Here is a 19,466-nt window from a genome sequence, read left to right as displayed (position 1 = left end):
TAGTTCTGTAGAGCCCTTCACTCTGTACCTCTGCATTTAATACATTTCCACATGTGATTTCACGTGACAGTCACAACCACTTCTTGTGGTATTATTATCCCCAGGTGAGGGACAGTAATTAAGGTAGAAACTTGTCCAAAGTCACATGGGTAGTCATGCTATATAGTTAGGCAATGTATAGGAGAGAACAACTAAAGACACTAAATTGCTGAGACTTTTCTTTTCCCCACATTACATACTTTCCCAACTTCAAAAGAAAAGAATATGATCCTACCCTCTCCATACTCCAGAAATATTCCAGCCATTCATTTGTGTTTTGGTTTTTTGAATTCAAATGCACTTTCCCCTAGAAGTCATGGATATCATTTCCTAACTCCTAACTAATTTGCAAGATTGTTAATAGTGGCCCTAAACTTCAAATGTGGTTATGACCCCCTGAACTCTAATTGCCCTCTGAGCCCTAAGTCTTTGGGAAGTGGTAGTGACTCTTTGAAGCTCTGTTTGGTTAGCAACCTCCTGTTGTGGCTTGAAAGAAAACCTCAAAAGTGTGGAGGTGGCACTCCCAGAGCTTCAGCAGAATTGGCTGTTAAAGGTTGGGGTGACCCTCCCATCAAGGGCAGAAAGGGCCCCAGCAACATGTGTTAGAGTTGGTTTATATGTTTGGGATATTCACAGATCCGGGATTTTCTAATTAAATTGTGACCAGTTTTGACTTTAGATAGTTTCTGCATTTACAGGTGAGGAATGAGAGAAAATGCACAGTTAAGGAACATTGCCTTATTTTTATACTGCTAGTTAATGATTGAGCCAGGACTAAAGTTAAGTCCCTACCCCCTTAACCTAGTGCTCCAGTGGGGTTAAAAGCCAATGAGACTTTACACCAAGATTACTGATTTGCTGGTGTGTCTCTTGTGGATGACGGCTGCCTCAGTGTTCAGAATGCTTCCCCGGCAGGTGGCAGACCTGGAGCTTTCATCGATGAAACTGTCTAATGTGGTGACATCATACATCTTTCCCTTGCTCACTCGCTGAGCGACTCTAGTGTATCAGACACTATCATTAATCCTGTGGACCCAATATGAACATGACAGACACAGTCCCTGCCCTTGTGATGCTTAGGGTTTGGCAGGAGAGACAGTCATAAAACAATTACACCAAGTGTTTAATTACCTTTGTGTGATAAAAGATATGTAGGATAAGTATTGGGTGCTATGTGAGTATGACAAGGGCCCTAACCCAAGTCCAGGGTCAAAGAAAACTTTCCCGAGGAAGTGCTATTCAGGCTGAATCCCAGTTGGTGAGTAGGAATTAGCCAATTTTATGGACTAAATTGTCTTCCTCCAAATTCATATGTTGAAGTCCTAACCCCCAGTGTCTCAGAATGTGACTGTATTTGAAGGTAGGGTCTTCAAAGAGATAATTAAGGTTGAATAAGATCATTAGGGGTGGGCCCTAACCCAACATGACTGCTGTCCTTAGAAGAAATTAGGACACACAGACACAGACACATACACACGCACAGAGGGAAGACCCTGTGAAGACACAGGGAGAAGATGGCCATCTACAAGCCAAGGAGAGAAGACTCAGGAGAAACCAACCCTGCAGCCACTTTGGAGCACAGACTTCCAGCCTCCAGAACTGTGAGAAGATGAATTTCTGTTGTTTGAGCTGCCCAGCCTGTGGTACTTTGTTATGGCAGCCCTAGTTAACTAACACACCAAGAAAAAGTAGAGGTATGAGTGTTCTAGGTGGAGTGAATGTATAAAGACGCAGAGGGGGGTTGTGGTTGGCTAGTTTTAGTATTTAAAAGGGACTCACTCCATCTACTTGGAGCACAAGGAATAAGGAGAAGAATAACATGTTATCCACATTTACAAAACCAAAAATCTTTTCAAGTTATGTATTTCCAAAGACTTAAAAAGAGTCCTGAAATTGAGTCATGTATCTGCTCTTTTAAAAAGAGAAGAATAACCTTGGGGCCAGCCCCGTGGCTGAGTGGTTAAAGATCCCCCCTCTGCTTTGGCAGCTTGGGTTTGCAGGTTCGGATCCCAGGCGCAGACCTACTTCACTCATCAGCCATGCTGTGGAGGCCTCTCACGTGCAAAGTGGAGGATGATTGGCACAGATGTTAGCTCAGGGCTAATCTTCCTCAAGGGAAAAAATAAAGGAAGATTGGCAATGACTGTTAGCTCAGGGCAAATCTTCCTCACACACACACACAGAACAGATAATAATAATCTGGATATGTAAAATTATGTATTTAGTGATGGCCCAGTCTCCCCTGACCTTGTCATCCATAAACCTGCTTCTAAGTGCATTGTATGCTCATGTGGTTCTTTTGCCCAGAAGGATCTTTCTCTGCCTTCCTGCCCATGAAAATCAATGCATGGTTCAAAATAGCCAAAATCTTATGTACGTGATACCTTTCTGACTCCTCAGGCCCCTCTTTGTCGTCCTCTTTTACTGATTATGTATACCAGTGGTTCTCAAGCTTTCTGGTCTCAGAACTCCTTGCATTCTTAAAAATTATGGAGGCCCCCAAAGACTTTGTATTTATTTGGGTTATTGATATTTACTATGTAAGAAGTTAAAACTGAGAAATTTAAAAGATATTTATTTAAATTTAAAACAATATACCCATTACATTTTAACATGAAAGCCTATTTTTTATGAAAAATAACTTTTTCCCCAAAACCAAAAATAGAGTAAGATTAGCAATATTTTACATATTGGCAAATGTCTTTAATTTTTGGCTTAACAGGGGACAACTGTATCCTTACACCTGCTTCTGCATTCAAACTGTTAGAATATGTTGTTTTGATTGAGGTATATAAAAAAATTACACTTCACAAAGATATGTAGTGGAAAAAAGCAGGGAAACTTTAAGGTTTTCAGAAAATTGTGGCAATTCTTCTTCGATTCTATATCAAAGATTTGGCAAGGGGTAGTTTCCTATTTTTGTCCAGTTTTATTTAGTTTTATTTATTTATTTCTTTGGTGAGGAAGATTGGCCCTGAGGTAACATCTGTGGCCAATCTTCTTCTTTTTGCTCGACAAAAATTGTCCCTGAGCTAATATCTGTGCCAATTTTTCTCTACATTGTATGTGGGATGCCACCACAGCATGCCTTAACGAGCAGTCTATAGGTCCACGCCCAGGACCCAAACCTGTGAAGCCTGGGCCGCCAAAGTAGAGCATGCAAACTTAACCATGATGCCACCAGGCCAGCCCCCCATTGTTTAAATTTGTTTATTTATTTATTTATTATTTATTTTTTCTTTTGGTGAGGAAGGTTGGTCCTGAGCTAACATCTATTGCCAATCTTCCTCTTTCTGCTTGAGGAAGATTGTCCCTGAGCTAACATCTGTGCCAATCTTCTTATATTTTGTATGTGGGATGCCACCACAGTATGGCTTGATGAGTGGTATACAGGTCTGCGCCGGGGGTCCAAACCCATGAACCCTGGGCCGCTGAAGTGTAGCACGTGAACTTAATCACTATGCCACCAGGACAGCCCCTGTCCAGTTTTATTCAGATATAATTGACATACATCACTATGTAAGAGTAAGAGGTTCAGCATAATGGTTTGACTTAAATATGTTGTAAAATGATTGCCACAATAAGTTTAGTTAGTATCCATCATCTCATATAGACACAATAAGAAGAAAAAGAAAAAAGAATTTTTTTCCTTGTGATGAAAATTCTTAGCATTTGCTCTCTTAACTTTCATATATATCGTACAGATAGTATCTTAAAGACTACATGCAGGACCGGTCCCGTGGCTGAGTGGTTAAGTTCACACACTCTGCTTCAGCTGCCTGGGCTGTCACCAGTTCGGATCCTGGGCGTGGATATGGCACCGCTCATCAGGCCATGCTGAGGCGACGTCCCACATAGCACAACCAGAGACACTCGTAACTAGAATATACAACTATGTACTGGGGGGCTTTGGGGAGAAGAAGAAGAAGAAGAAGAAGTAGAGGAAGAGAAGATTGGCAACAGATGTTAGCTCAGGTGCCCATCTTAAAAAAAAAGATTAGATGCACTGTGGACTCTGAATCTATATTAATAAACTTTTGTACTCAGTTACATTAAAATCCATTCAGAGTTGTATTAGCTTCCCAGGGCTGCCATAACAAATTAACACGAAGTGGGTGGATTAAAACAGCAGAAATATATTCTCTCACAGTTCTAGAGGCTAGAAACCTGAAATCAAGGTGTCAGCAGGGCCACAGTCTCTCTGTGATTCTGGGGACAGTCATTTCTTTCTCTTCCAACTTCTGATAGTTGTCTGCCTCCATCTTCTCATGGCCTTTTCCTCTGTGTCTTCTCTTCTGTCTCTCTTGTGTGTGTGTGGGTGTGTGTGTGTGATGAAGATTGGCCCCAAGCTAACATCTGTTGCCGGTCTTACTCTTTTTGATTGAAGACAATTGTCACTGAGCTAATATTTATGCCAATCTTCCTCTATTTTATGTGGGATGCTGCCACAGCATGGCTTGATGAGCAGTGCTAGGTCTGTGCCTGGGATCTGTACCTGGGAACCCCGGACCGCCAAAGCAGAGCACGTGAACTTGACCACTACGCCACCAGGCCGGCCCCCTCTTCTCTCTCTTGTAAGGACACTGGTCGTTGGATTTAGGGCTCACCTGGATAATCCAGATGATCTCATCTGGTGATTCTTTCGGCAGGAGGGCACCATTCAACCCACCACAGTCATCTTACATTTTGAATGCATCTTTGATGCATGCATGATTGTGTAACTTTATGCATTAGTCATTTAGAAAATATTGCTTTGCCGATTTATGCAGATCTTCCAAATGTTGACACATTTCATTTAACAATATTTTTAGAAATCACATTTGTTAATATCTCTGAGTGTATCAGAAAAATCTTTCAGTGGTGGGAAGCAGTCAAGCTCATGGTGGCAGAAACAAATTTTCCAAAACTAAATTTCACTTGAGAGCTTGAATTTTCTTATTGCCAACAAATACATTGAGCTGTTTTCCTTGATGTGACAGGCTTACTTTGTTTATTTTCAAGAAAATGTCTGCCAAATACTGAAGTTTGGCAAATATCGTCATTTGTCAGTCATCCTTTTGACTGAAAATGGTTTTCTATGTAAAAGCAGCTAGTTCAGCTTTTAACTCAATCAATCACGCAAAGAAGAGCTTTTCCTTCAGACGATCATTTGACTTTGGTGTTCAGCAGAAGTGCCTTAGGCATACTTCCCATTTTGTCACACAGAATATTAAAAAGAAATGTCCTCAAAGGCCAAGATCTAATAAAATTAGTAATTTTGTCAAAGACATCCTTAAGTGAATTGGCTTTTTTCTCTTTTTAAAGTGCAAGTGAGTGATGGTAAAGAACACGACGGTTGCCAGCACTGCAATGCCACTGCACTGATTCCTCCCAGGGCACCAGCAGTTCTGGCCACTATTGTTTTTGCATCTTTAGTGCAAATGTCAACACAGTGAAAAGGCAGATAACATCTTAGTGTTATTATGAAAATAGTTTGACCACCCAGACCCCCTAAAAGGGTCTTAGGGCCTTCTGGGGTCCACAGACTATACTTTGAAAACTGCTGGTGTATGCCATTCAGTTCAGAATGAAATCATCATAGACCGATTAGATTTGTGACATATGTGTTTTCTTATCTCATTAATAGGACTATTTTCTTAGAAATGAGATATATGCATGTATCTAAAAATAAAAATATAGTACAGGAATGCTTAAATGAAAAGCAACAGTCTCTCACCTCACTGTTCCTTTGAAGTAAACACTGTTTTAAGGGGAAAACCCTTTTTATTATAGAAAATTTTCAAACATATGCAAAAATAGTCTAATTAACCTCCATAAACATGTCACCCAGTTTCAACAGTTATCTAACTTATGGCTAAATCTTATTTCAGCTAAACCCCTCCCCCCCCCCATACACATAATTTTGAAGCAAACGTGAGACATCAGGTCATTTCATCCGTAAATATTTCAGTTATTATCTCTGAAACATAAACTCTTTTAAAAGACATAACACAGTTACATCATCATACCTTAAAAACCCCAGTGATTTCTTAATGTCATCAGATATCCAGTCATGTTTAAACTTCCCCACTTGTCTTGTAATTTTTTCAGTTTGCTTAGTCCAATCAAGATCCAAATAATATCCATATATTACAATTGGTAGCTGATATATTTTTTCAAGTCTTTTAATCTGTATGTTTCTTGCCTTCCTTTCTTCCCTTACAATTTATATAATGAAGAAATGAGATAATTTGTTCTGTAGAGTTTCCCACTAAATTTTGCTGATCACATCCCTGTAATGTCATTTCTCACATACCTCTCACCCCTGTATTTCCTATAAATTGGAACTTAGAGCTAGAAACCTGATGAGATTTGGGTTCAAAATTTTTGGCAAGAATGCTTCATAGTGCTGGTATATTCTTCCATCAGGAGGCATAAAATTTCCCAGCTCTGGCACAAAAAAGGTCTGCTTGGCTCTCCTTTTATAAAGTGAACAGCATTGATGATCATTGCCTAGATGCGATAACGCATTAGGGGTTGCAAAAAGGTAGTATTATTCTTCCATTCTTCTTTATTCGTTAGCTGGAATTCTTCTGTAAAGACAAACTTCTCCTCATCAACTGTTTGGTTACCTTGGGGCATGGTGTGTATTGGAAAGGCAGGATAAAGGTTTGATTCTTACCCTTTATTTACCGGTTCTCAGAATAGTGAGTTAGTTCCCTAGCGTCACTCAATGGCAATCCAGGAGGTTTGTTTTGTATTTTTCAGTATCTTTGTAAACTCCTGGATTTAACATTCAATGCATTTCAATTCATCATAGTCATTATTCTTTTTTATGTGCGATTTTTTTCATCTTTGCTTGACTCTTTGAATTGGCTTCTGAAGCTTTGACTTGACTCTAGTATCATACCAAAAGGTAAGGAAGTTAAGACATTCCAGGCCCATCTCGAACATTTCCTAGCCCAGACCTACAAGGCGCCCTGGTTCATTTTAGTGGGAAAGATTGAGAGACCACTATCTAGGTGCTGGTGGTGCCCATTTCACTGGGATGGTCAGTGATTTTAGGCCTTTTTTCTGCCAGAGCTAGGAAAAAGAAAAAGGTCAAATAAACATATTTGTAATGTTACTTTCAACTGAAATTCAGTACTATAGTTTGTTGTTGTTTAAACCTAATCTCATTTATATCTCCTTTCTCTTGCATCAGAATTCTTGGTTCTTGAAGACGCTAGGATAATTACTCAGTTTCTTTATTCCACAACACAAACACGGTCTCAGAATAATACTACTCTCACCAACAATGTGATTACTTGAATAGAGTCTAAGACATTTTTGCAGTTCTTTTTGTCCTTAAGAGTTTATCCCACTAGGAATAGATTTTGTTTTGAAGTCTCTTAAAATAATTTCTCTAATAAGTTTAGTTAGGTCTGTTTGTTTAATTTTGAGAAAGGGCCACTTTTAATCTTTTCTGCTTTTGGTTCCTGTTATATTTCCCTCCATATCTCTAAATAATAAACTTCTACCTTTCTTTCTTGACTTTTGTCGACTTTGTACATTATCTTTGAACAAACAAATAGAACACGTGAGCCTTGAGCTCACTTAGCATACCCTTCTCCCCTCACTGTAGTAAGGTCACCACTTTATCCACTCCTTCGGCTACTCTGATTTCTGTACTTAATAACCTTTATTTCTTGTTCTATCCACAGTAGATGGTGGAATTAAAAGTGTTTTATTTTTATACACTTAATGTACTGTGCATGCAGTCCAGTAGAGAGCGCTGTACATATTGGGTAATCAAGACTTGTTGAATTAAACTGAATTTTCATTATACTCTTTGCCAAATAAAATGGTAGTCTTCAATTAAAGGCGGCATTAGCTCAATCGATAATTAGTAATCTGTAAATCATGATATCATGTAAATGACTTTGATTGTTGTGTCTTCTTTTTATGTTTCTATCATTCCAGTATTAAAAGATATTAGTTACTGTGATGCAAATTTGGTGTGAATAGAGAAAAGTTATAAAGGAAGAGAGCTTGAGTGTGTTTTAATCGGATAAGAGGTGAACCAACAATAAAATATTAGAAAGTAAATTCATAGAAATGAAGCTGTTAGTGCTGAGCGCTGGGACCCAAACTGGAAAAAAAAACAAAAAAACTTCACCTACTTATGACACAGTCTATTGAATCATGAAAATATGGTGGAAAATAATTTCCCCCTTAGCATACAAAAGAATGCAGAAAAATATCCTTATAATCGCTGCCTCCGTTAGTGGAATCTGAATTAGACAGTGTTTTAACAGTAATATGGGTAATTAATCATGGATTAAAAGTTACTGACCATAACATATAAATCATTTTAGACAAATTTAAACCCAAAGGCCTATTCCAAATTCCGCTGTCAAATAAAACTCTCAGCACATCATTAATAAGATGATTTTCTACACATAAGATTAATAGAAAAGAATGGATTTTTGAAAGTTGAAAAAAGGATTGAACTGGATGTCAAATTCAAAGATTTTGTTTTCTCTCCAAGATGAGCAACCTCTAATTGTTGTTTATTAAATTTTTTTTCAAATTTATTTATTGTTTTATTTATTTATTTATTTATTTATGTTTTGAGGAAGATTAGCCCTGAGCTAACTGCAGCCAATCATCCTCTTTTCGCTGAGGAATACTGGCCCTGAGCTAACATCTGTGCCCATCTTCCTCTACTTTATATGTGGGATGCCTACGTCAGCATGGCGTGCCAAGCGGTGCCATGTGTGCACCCGGGATCCGAACTGGCGAACCTCAGGCTGCTGGAGCGGAACTGCACACTTAGCCGCTGCACCACCAGGCCGGCCCCAAGTTGTTTATTAAATTTTATTTTCTCTGGCCCACTGTTCTGTGAGGCTTGAATGTACTTATATCATAGGTCACTAATTCGCTTTTTATGAAGTTAGGTCCCTTCACTATAACATTAATATTTATGTAAACCAATATGAATTTAAGCAAAAGATATATAAGCACTGTTTTATATAAGAGTTATATTGGAATTTGAGATGCAGAAAATCACATTTTAAAAACTAAGTTATCAGAAGTCTTTGTGAAATTTCCAGGCTTCTTTATATTTCAGTTGGTGTATAGTCCCATTGCTGTACTTCAACTTTTGCGTTCCTTTATTAGGAGTTCATTTGTTATTCTATGTTTAATTGTGCTTTATGTTGTGTTCCTGCTTCCACTGTTTCTTAGTCAATATAATTTCTTCAGTACAATGAAATCAAGTTCTAAAAGTTATCAGCCATCTCAAAATTCCAGACACAAAGTCTGAGAAAACAGTGAAAGTTTCACATTAACCTGCTCTGGAATATTAGGAAATGTTCTCTTGGAAACTCATTGACCTTTCAAAGTCGTTTTATTCTACACAGTTAAGCTGTTGTTACAGAGAGGCGGCACAGTATAGTTAAGAGCATGGACTCTGGAACTGAAGTGCCTGGGTTCTGCTCTCAGTCCCCCCAGTTACTAGCTAAGTGACACTGGGCCAAGTTATTTGGCTTTGTAGGTGTTTCTTCACCCGTACCACGGGGGTAATAACTGTACATGCCTCATAGGCTTATTGTGAGGATCAATATGTGTAAAGAGCTTGGAGAGTGTGACACATAAGTGGTGTATAACTATTAGCTATTATTATTATGACTCGTACTGTTAAGAACATTAGCTGTTACTGTCAAGGATACAAATAGTTCTAGTTACTTTATGTTAGTGTTCAGAAATATTTTTATGATTACCTCATTAGGAAATTGTAATATTATCTATGTTATTTTCAAAGGGTTTCAGACATACTAGAGTCAAATATATTCCCAGAAAAGCACATCTCCAATTTTATAATGAAAGCCAAGAGGATTCAAATGCAGAAATTCACTTTACACTAATCTTTTTCCTTCAATATTTAGGTGTCTGCTACGTGTTAGAGTATCCTAATGACCCTGGGAAAAATAGTTTGAAACACATATGGGTCCTGCTGACAGTTATTGGCTAATAGAGGACATGTAAATATAAATAAATAACTCTGAGGTAGAAAACACGATGTGCAGATAAAATACTTATAGGAGCTTATAGGAAAGAGAGTATTCCCCCCTAAAAGAATGAGAGAAAGTTCTTGAAGGAGTTTGTATTTGAATAATGCCTTGGAAGATGAGCAAGACTTAAATATGTAGAGGAATGAGGCTGGGTGTGGCATGTAAAGGAAAGGGCTTGTTTTGCTTGGAGCGTGGGATGCAGGAAGGGGAAGGGGGTAAATGATGGTCAGAGTATGGAGGATCTAGGAGGTTAGATTGATAAGATCTTATGCAGTCATCAGTGGAATATTGTTTAGGTGGTGTTTTTTTAAAATTAAGGTGAAATTCACATAACATAAAATTAACCATTTTAAAGTGAACAAATCCGTGACATTTAGTTCATTTAAATGTTGTGCAACCACCGCTTCTGTCTAGTTTCAACCATTTTCATCACCTCTGCCTTAAACTCCATACCCATTCAGCAGTTACTCCCTCATCCCTCCAGCCCCTGGCAACTGCCATCTGGTTTTCTTTCTGTGGATCTGTCTATTCTGAATATTTTATGTAAGTGGGGTCATACAGGGTGCGACCTCTTATGTCTGACCTCCTTCACTTAGTATGTTTTTGAGGTTCATCTGCATTGCAGCATGCATCAGTACTTCATTCCTTTTAATGGCTGAATAATATTCCATTGACTATATGTACCACAATTTGTATATCCATTCATCTGTTGGTGGACATTTGATTGTTTCCATCTTTTAGCTGCTGTGAATAGTGTTGCTATTAACGTGCATGTATTTGGTTTATTTTTCTTTTTTACTTTTTTTCTTGAGGTAACATTGGTTTATAACATTATATAAATTTCAGATGTACATCATTCTATTTCAATTTCTGTGTAAACTACATCATGTCCACCACCCAAATACTAATCACCATCCGTCACCATACACATGTGCCCTTTTACTCCTTATGAGTTATTTGGGTACCTGTTTTCAGTTCTTCTTGGTATATATCTAGGTGTGGAATTGCTGAGTCATATGGTAATTTTATGTTTAACATTTTGAGGAACTGCCAAACTGTTTTTCACAGCAGCTGCAGCATTTTGCATTCCTACCAACAATGTACAAGGACTCCAATTTCTCCACATCCTCACCAACACTTGGTTTCCACTTTTTTGATTATTGCCATCCTAGTGCATGTAAAGTGGTATTTCTTTGTGGTTTTGATTTGCATTTCCCTAATGAATAATGATGTGGAGCATCTTTTCATGTACTCTTGTCCATTTATCTGTCTTCTTTGGAGAAATGTGTATTTAAGTCCTCAACCCACCTTTTTTTTTTTTTTTCTTTTCTGCTGAGGAAGATTCGCCCTGAGCTAACATCTGTTGCCAGTCTTCCTCTATTTTGTATGTGGGTCACCGCCACAGGATGGCTGTTGACAAATGGTGCAGGTCTGTGCTGGGAACTGAACCAGGGCTGCTGAAGTGGAGCACACTGAACTTAACCACTAGGCCATGGGGCTGGCCCCTTTTGCCCACTTTTTAATTATGTTATTTATCTTTTTATTGTTGAGTTGTACAAGTTCTTTATAAATTCTGGATACTAGACTCTTATCAGGTATATGATTTGCAAATATGAATGCAAATATCCCATTCCATAGGTTGCCTTTTTACTTTTTCTTTTTTTGTGTTAGGAATATTGGCCCTGAGCTAACATCTGTTGCCAATCTTCTTTTTTTCCATCCCCAGAGCCCCCCAGTACATAGTTGTATATCCTAGTTGCAGATTCTTCTAGTTCCTCTATGGGGGACGCCACCTCAGCATGGCTGATGAGTGGTACCAGGTCTGCACCCAGCATCCGAACCGGCAAACCCTAGGCCAAAGTGGAGTGCATGAACTTAACCACTCAGCCACGGGGCCAGCTCCTGCTTTCTTGATAATGTCCTTTGACACACAAAAGTTTTTAATTTTGGTGAAGTCTAATTTATCTGGGTTTTTTTGTTGCACATGTTTTCGGTGTCATATCCATTACCAAATCCAAGGTCATGAAGATTTATCCCTAAGTTTCTGTCTAAGAATTTTTTAGTTTTAACTCTTCTATTTAGGTCATCAATCCATCTTGAGTTTATTTTTTTATGTGGTATGAGGTAGGGGTCCAACTTCATTCTTTTGCATGTAGATACCCAGTTGACCAAGCACCATGTGAAGAGACTATTCTTTCCCCATTGAATAATCTTGGCACCTTTGTTGAAAATGAGTTGGCCATGGATGTATGGGTTTATTTATGGACTCTTAAGTCTATCCCAATTGTCTATAGGTTTATTCTTCTGTTAGTACCACATTATTTTGATTACTGTATCTTTGTGGTAAGTTTTGAAATCAGGAAATGTGAGACCTTGTTCTTTTTCAATATTCTTTTGGCTGTATAGGGCCCCATGCAGTTCGATATGGATTTGAGGATTAGTTTTTCCATTTCTGCAAAACAAGGCTGTTGGAATTTTGATAGAGATTGCAATACAATTATTATGGGTTTTTGAACAGAGACAATTATATGACTAGATTGTGCTTAGGCAACATTCTACAAGATGGATAGGAAAAGGAAAAGAGGAGACTGAGAGACCATTAGAAAAGTTAGCACAACAGGAAGGCGTGGACCTAGATCGTGAGAGTGAAGGAGAAGGGACAAATGCCAGAGATCGTGGAGGCAGACTCGAAAGGACTGAAGAAATCTGTCCATTCACTTAATGATTTGTACCCCATTATTATATGCCTCAGGCACTGAAATTGCTATAGTGAACTAGGTGGATATGTTATTTTGCTTTTATGGACCTTGCATTCCAGTAGGGAACAGCGGAATAGTTAACAGAGAAAAAAAGAGCAAACTGTGCTCAATGTTATGAAGAAAATAAACAAGCTGTTATGATAGATATAACAGAGGAAGGCCCACTTTAGATAGGAGAGGCCTCTCTGAGGAGCAGCTATTTAAACTTGACCTGAATAATGAGCACTTAGCCTGGTGAGGGATGGGAGGGTTGAAAAAAGGGAAAGATTCTAGCCTAAGAAAATTGTCAAAGGCTCTGAGAACCTAAACAGGGAAGGGAGGGAAAATTTAGGGAGAAGTCAAAGAAGAATCCAAGGTTTTGAACTTGGGTGACTGGGTAAGCGGTGGTGCTATTTATAGAGCATGCTTGAAAGGAAAACCATGAATTCATTCATTTTCAGGGGGAAGACATTTAGTAGGTGGTTGGAACTTTGCAACTGGAGCTTGGGAAAGAAGTCAGGCTTCAGGTAGGTATATGGTAGCCAACTGTGTGGAGATAAAAATCAAAGACATGAGCTTGGATGAGAAAGCCAGTTACAGTGAAAAGAGCCCAGGACCTAAAGTTGAAGACCTGGATTTAAGTCCTCTCTCTATTGTTGAGTGGTTGTGATACTTTGGGTAATTTCTCTAAGGTCACAAAGCTCTATTTGATTGTCTATTCCGTTCTAATGATCTGTTTATCTAGCTTTATGACAATACCACATTGTCTTGATTACTATAGCTTTACAATAAGTCTTAAATATCAGGTAGTTTAAGTCTTTCAACATTGTTCTTCTTTTTAAATATTGTTTTGACTATTCTAGCTTCTTTGCATTTCCATATGTATTAGTTTTCTATCACTGCCATAACAAATCACCACAAACATAGTGGGTTAAAACAACAGAAATTTATTATCTTATAGTTCACTGTTTAGAAGTCCAACATGGGTCTCAGTGGGCTAAAATCAAAGTGTCAGCAGGGCTGTGTTCTTTCTGGAGGCTTCAGGAGAGAACTCGTTTTCTTGTCCTTCCCATCGCTTGGAGGCTGCCTGCATTCCTTGGCTTGTGGCCCCCTTCCTCAATCTTCAAAGCCAGCAACATAGCATCTCCTCAACACTGCTTCTGTCGTCATCTCTTTTTCTGGTCCTCTTTCCCATTTTATAGACCCTCTGATTATATTTGGATCGCCCAGATAGTCCAGGGTAATCTCCTTATTTTAAGGTTAGCTGATTATCAACCTTAATTCCATCTGCAACCTTAATTCCCTTTGTCATGTAGTGTAACATATTCATAGTTTTTGAGGATTAGGACATGGACATCTCTAGAGGGTCATGATTCTGCTTATCACACCTTGTGAATTTTAGAGTCAGCTTGTCAGTTTCTACAAAAGAGCCTGATAAGATTTTGATTGGAATTATGGTGAATCTATAGATTACTTTGGGAGAATTAACAAGTTAACAGTTTGGGTCTCCCAACTCATAAACAAGGTATAGGCTCTCCACTTTTTTAGTTATCCTTTAATTTCTTACAACATTTTATAGTTTCCAGTGTCGAGTTTTTGTACATCTTTTGTCAGATTTATTCCTAAGTATTTAATATTTGATATTATTGTAAATTATTTTTTAATTGCAATTTTTGATTGTTGTTTGCCATCCTTGTTTTCTTCCTAATTTTAGGGAGAAAGTGTTGTCTTTCAACATTAAGTGTGATGTTATCTGTAAGATTTTTATAGATGCCCCTTCTGAGGCAGTTCCCTTCTATTTCCAGTTTCCCAAGAGTTTTTATCAGGAATGGAAATTGGATTTCATCAAGCACTAGTTATGTGTCTATTGAGATAATCATATGGTTTTTCTGTATTAGTTTGTTAATATTGTGAATTATATTGATTAATTTTTAAATGTTAAACCAACCTTGCATTCTTGGGATCAACCACACTTGGTCATGGTGTAGTATCCTTTTTATATATTTTTGGATGCAACTTGCTAAAATTTTGTGTACAATTTTTGCATCTCTGTTTATGAGGGATATTGGTTTGGAGTTTTCTTTTCCTGTGATATCTTTTTTTAAAAAAACTTTTAGAGTAATACTGGTCTCATGGTATTAGTTGGGAAGTATTCCCTCCTCTTCAGTTTTCTGGAATATTTATATAGATTTGGTATCATTTCCTCCCTAAATGTTTGGTAGAAACTTGGAGTCTGCTGGGCCCTCCTGCAATTCCCCCTTCCTATGCCATGGCCTGTAGGTTCTCCAAAGGTAATAAGCTGGGGTAAACCTTGTTCATTTCCTGTCTCTGAGGGATCACTCTTCTTCACTGCCTTATATTCAGTATCTTGAAAACTATTGTTGTATATATTTTGTTTGACTCCTTTTCGTTGTTGTTGTTGGTTTACGTGGGAGGGTAAATATGGTCCTTGTTACTTTATCTTGGCTGGATTTGGAAGTTCCCCCAAGGCTATACTTATAATAGTCATCTCACATTTTGAGGAGAAGATGAGAAAAGTTCTAAGAGTCTGTAACCAATAGCTTCTGGTAGAATCACTCTATAAAATGAAGCGTGACTGTTGTTTAGTCTGCCAGTTTAATACTTCTTAAATCCCAGAATATTATAAAGGTTTGCTGTGAATAGTGATTTATCGATTGTTTGGGCCAGACTTCAGAGCCCTGAGGCCTCCCTTCAGCATGCCAGTGACATTTTCAAAACACAAGGGGCCATTGATAGATTGCAAATCAGTTTTCACTCTTACTTGTACTCATTCTGCAAACTTGGTTCTGCTTCTACTTTTTCATCTGGATAAGGTTGCAGTTAAGGAAAATTTACTCTCTCAACATCTTTAATAATATAATATAGGACCACCTAACATAGGCAATTTACTGTGATTTGAGGATTTATTTTTGGAACACTAAAAACTTTTCTAATCCAACTTCAAGAAGTGCTGTGTGATTCTTGTTTATCTTATTCTCGAGAATTTATTTGAAATTACAAGGGGAAACTCCTACGATCTTATTTGCATGAAAAAGAAAAGACCAGTATTTTAATTGCAGCGAAGGAGAGAGGGGCTTAAGGGAAGCTGAAAATAATCATATCCTGGCGAATATTTTTTTAAGCACTTACTATGGTTATATCACTTGTTTGGACAATGGGATGACAAAGACTGAGTAGGCTAATTTTTATTTTTATGTACCTCCATGAATCTCAAGGATTTAGTTTTCAAAACAAGTCTTATTTAATAATAATTTATTTTTCTGTTTTTTGAATGTCACCAAAGCCCATCAAAGCTTTAGTTAGCATGAAGTAACTGGTGTTACTTCAGTGTCATGTAATTTCAGACAAAAACAGAGACTCTTGCTGTTATAGGTAACCTGAGTAGACAAATTTTAGATGAATATATAATTTCTTTTAGGCTTTTAGAGATACTGAAAATAGCTTTTTCTTTCTCAATTGTCTGGTGTCTGGGGACATCCAGTAAGTAGCTGCCAATTTAGTTTTGGAGATAAATAAGTAACAGAGAAAACAAAACAAGGCAACCCTGCTAAGTGCCAAGTTAAGTGGTACAGACCCCAAGTATTATAGCATTGTCCTGCACAGACAGGTCCTTGAGCTAAGCTGTTGCATTCTGGACTGGGAGCTAGGACTGGGAAGAAGCATTCTGAGCTGGGAAGCAGTGGGTATAAATGTTCAGTGGCAGGAATGTTGGCTGGATGTTGCAGATACTGTACAGTGAGGAGACAATCTGTCAGACAGATTGCACACAGAGAGTAGTTGGAGATTAGGTGGAAAAAGTAGGAGAGGGTCAGATGGAAGATCCTGAGTTCTTTGAATTTGTACTTTATACAGAGATGGCAGTGAAAATGAGAAGGGTCATTGAAGAGACTCTGTAATGGAGAAAGCCAAGGACCTGGTGACTCTGTGAGGATTGAGAGGGAAGAAGAGTCAAAGGTTTTGAGCTAGGACAAGAGCGTTATTATTACAAATAGAGATGTCAGAAAGGTGAGTTTGAATGAAGTGATGCCAGAGATCCTTGAGGCTTTTTCTAAAAATTCCTCATCTCTCAGTGTGGCTTCTGACTGGACAGCGCTTTCCCTGTAGGCCTTCTCCTTTAATTGTTGAGCCTGGTGGGATGAAATGGAGTGTGCAAGGGTGTTTAGAGGTCTTCAGGTCAGCTGACCTAATCTCTTCACTTTACAGATAAGGATATTGACGGCATTAGGTATTGTCACTTTCCTTAAAGCCACACAGCTAGGCTGGCCTGGTGGCACTATTTTCTGAAATTCTGGTAGCAAAGGTTACTGTGTTCTCCTTCTTGGCAAAGTGAGCCTTGTGTTTCCCCACCATAATTCAGCTAGATACTTACTTGATTCCTGAAATCATTTTTCACCTCCCAAAATCAAAGAAATTAATAGTTAAAATAATTCCCTCCACGTCGTCTGATTTTTTCCCTTTTATCCATACATGCAGTCGCATTGAGGTAGTACAGTATGGACATTTATGCCAGAGCTGGACTGGGTGTAACGGGTCTGCTTTCTTGCAAAGTGCCTGAGCTGTTTGAGGGGAGAGGGAATGATTAACATTAAATTAAGCCTGGGGTGAGGATTCTTACTGGGAGTCCTTTCTAAAATTTTTAAAATGAAGAACAAGGATGTCAGGTGGAAATTAGTCAAGGAATTGCTTCCTTTCTTTGCCCCTCTAAACCCTATTCCCTGTGACTTCTCAGGCATGGAACCCTGAATTCATGTGTGACTCCCACCCTGCCCGGAGAATGAGATTATGCCAATACCCTGAATAAGTGAACCGTGTTGTTGAGATGTTTCACCCAGTCCTACACCTTAACTGGAACCTGGGGAGGGTGCCTTCGCTTTCCCTTCCCAGGCCTCTTTCCTCATCTTATCCCTATGGCTGTCTCTCTTCTTTTCTCCCTTCCCTCTCCCTGCGTCCCGCCGTTCCTCCCTCAGGGGCTGGCACCCGCAGGCACGAGTCCCCTTTATTTACTTAGGGCCTCCAGGGCTGCACCGTGCCCACAACTCCTCTCGGGTCCACCGCCCCCTAGCGTGCCGGGCGGGGACAGAGCTGAATGAACAGAAGCCCCGCCCCATCGTTTTGGGCGGGGCCAGCGGCCAAGACGGCGCCATTGATTGGTGAGGGCGGGGGCCTGTCGCGGGGGGCGGGGCCCGGAGGTCTGGCTGGGGCGCGGAGCGCCGCGGCGCCGCTGGGGGCGGGAGGCGCGGCGTGGAGCCCGGCCGAGTGTGGCGCAGCTGTGGCGGCGCTTCTCGCTCGCCAAGCGCCGGGCGTGGATCCCCCAAGGTAAGTGCGGGCAAGGGTCCCCGCGCCGCGCGGGCCAGGTGGAGGGACCCAGCGCGCGCGCCCGAGGCAGGTGTGGTTTAGCCGGACGCGCCCGGGTGCCACTTCCGCGCAGAGTAGCAGCGCGGGGCGCTGGCGGCCAGTGAACCCCCAGAAGGAGGGAGACACCCAGTCGGGCTCTGGCTCTGCAGCACTTGTTCATGGCATTAGCTACCGGACAGAAAGCATTTGCGTTGCTACACACACCTCCTTCTCAGATCTCGAGAGACCTCAGGTACTTTCAGACTTTATATTCTATAGTCTATTTCTAGTTTGTGGTTCAGGACTGGAAGAGAAACTCGATAGGGAACTTGCGGTGTGGCTTTGTTTTGACTTCGTGTTATTCAGTTTGCAAGAACAGTGTGACTGGTAATGTGACTGTTAAACAAGGACACCAGGGTTTGCACAGGCAGTGTTTTGTGGATGTTAAGCACGCAGGCTTTGAAGCCAGAGTGCCTGAGTTTGAATCTATTTATTAATTGTGAAAACTTGGGCAATTTGCTTAACTTCTCTATGCCTTTGTTTCTGCATATGTAAAATGGGGATAATGATAGTTCGATCGTCATAGGATTGTTATGAGGATTAAATGAGTTAATACTTAGTGCCTGGCCCATAGTCCACAATAACGTTGGCTGTTTTCTTTATTAGGCATTCAGATGGGCGTTAATCCTCCAAGTTGTCACCACAGAAAAACCTTTCTGTAGAGCTTTTGGTAGAAATACCTGGGGATTCCTTTGGAACATTTTTCAAAGACAGTTCCACCAGAAAAGGTCTCATTGGTTTTCTCTCGTTCTAGAGGTATTTATTACCTGATGTGCATCATCCACTTTGTCCCAAATGAAATCCACTCTCAAATGATAACAGAAACCCCAGTCTTGAAGGCTGTTCCTTTTAAAAGTGAGATGAAGAAAGGTAGCACCTTTAGAATGGGTGTTGCCTCATTTTAAGCACCAAGCTCTGGTAGATTTGTTTAAAAGAAGTTCGTATCACTTTAAACAGAACTTGTAAGTTGTGCTATTTGAGGTGCATGCTTATTTGTACTATTATTGCAAAATGAAGTAAACCAGAGTACCCAAATGCATAAATAAACGTCATAGAAACCATAACTTACCACATAGAATTTCAGAATTGAATCTAAAAAATCAGACCAGCTACCCTTTACAGATGAGGATGGGACCTAAAGACCCAGAACTGAGAGGTGGCAGAGCTTAGACTAGAATTCAGCTCTGCTGAGCAACAAATTATAAAATCAAAATAGGATATTGCTTCTCGTTTTGATAAC

General features: G+C 39.5%; 1 protein-coding gene across 12 annotated transcripts in view; it reads left to right on the top strand.

Annotated features, from left to right (window-relative positions):
- The window catches only part of SGK3 (serum/glucocorticoid regulated kinase family member 3), a 119,511-nt gene that overhangs the window by 28,979 nt on the left and 71,066 nt on the right, over positions 1 to 19,466 (top strand). For 2 of the 12 annotated variants that reach the window (XM_070631551.1, XM_070631546.1), the window contains exon 1: positions 13,272 to 13,338. The exons of 6 other annotated variants lie outside the window; for them this stretch is intronic. The gene's annotated coding sequence lies outside the window, so the exon portion shown is untranslated. Of the gene's footprint in view, positions 1 to 13,271; positions 13,339 to 18,004; positions 18,420 to 19,466 lie in introns of those variants that run through there. 4 more of the 12 variants (XM_008526679.2, XM_070631545.1, XM_008526677.2 and 1 more) reach the window with 3 other exon arrangements.

This window comes from Equus przewalskii, chromosome 8 (genome assembly GCF_037783145.1).
Source record: "Equus przewalskii isolate Varuska chromosome 8, EquPr2, whole genome shotgun sequence".
NCBI classification, from domain to species: Eukaryota; Metazoa; Chordata; class Mammalia; order Perissodactyla; family Equidae; genus Equus; species Equus przewalskii.
Note: the sequence above shows the minus strand (reverse complement) of the source record. Positions and strands in the feature narration are given on the sequence as shown.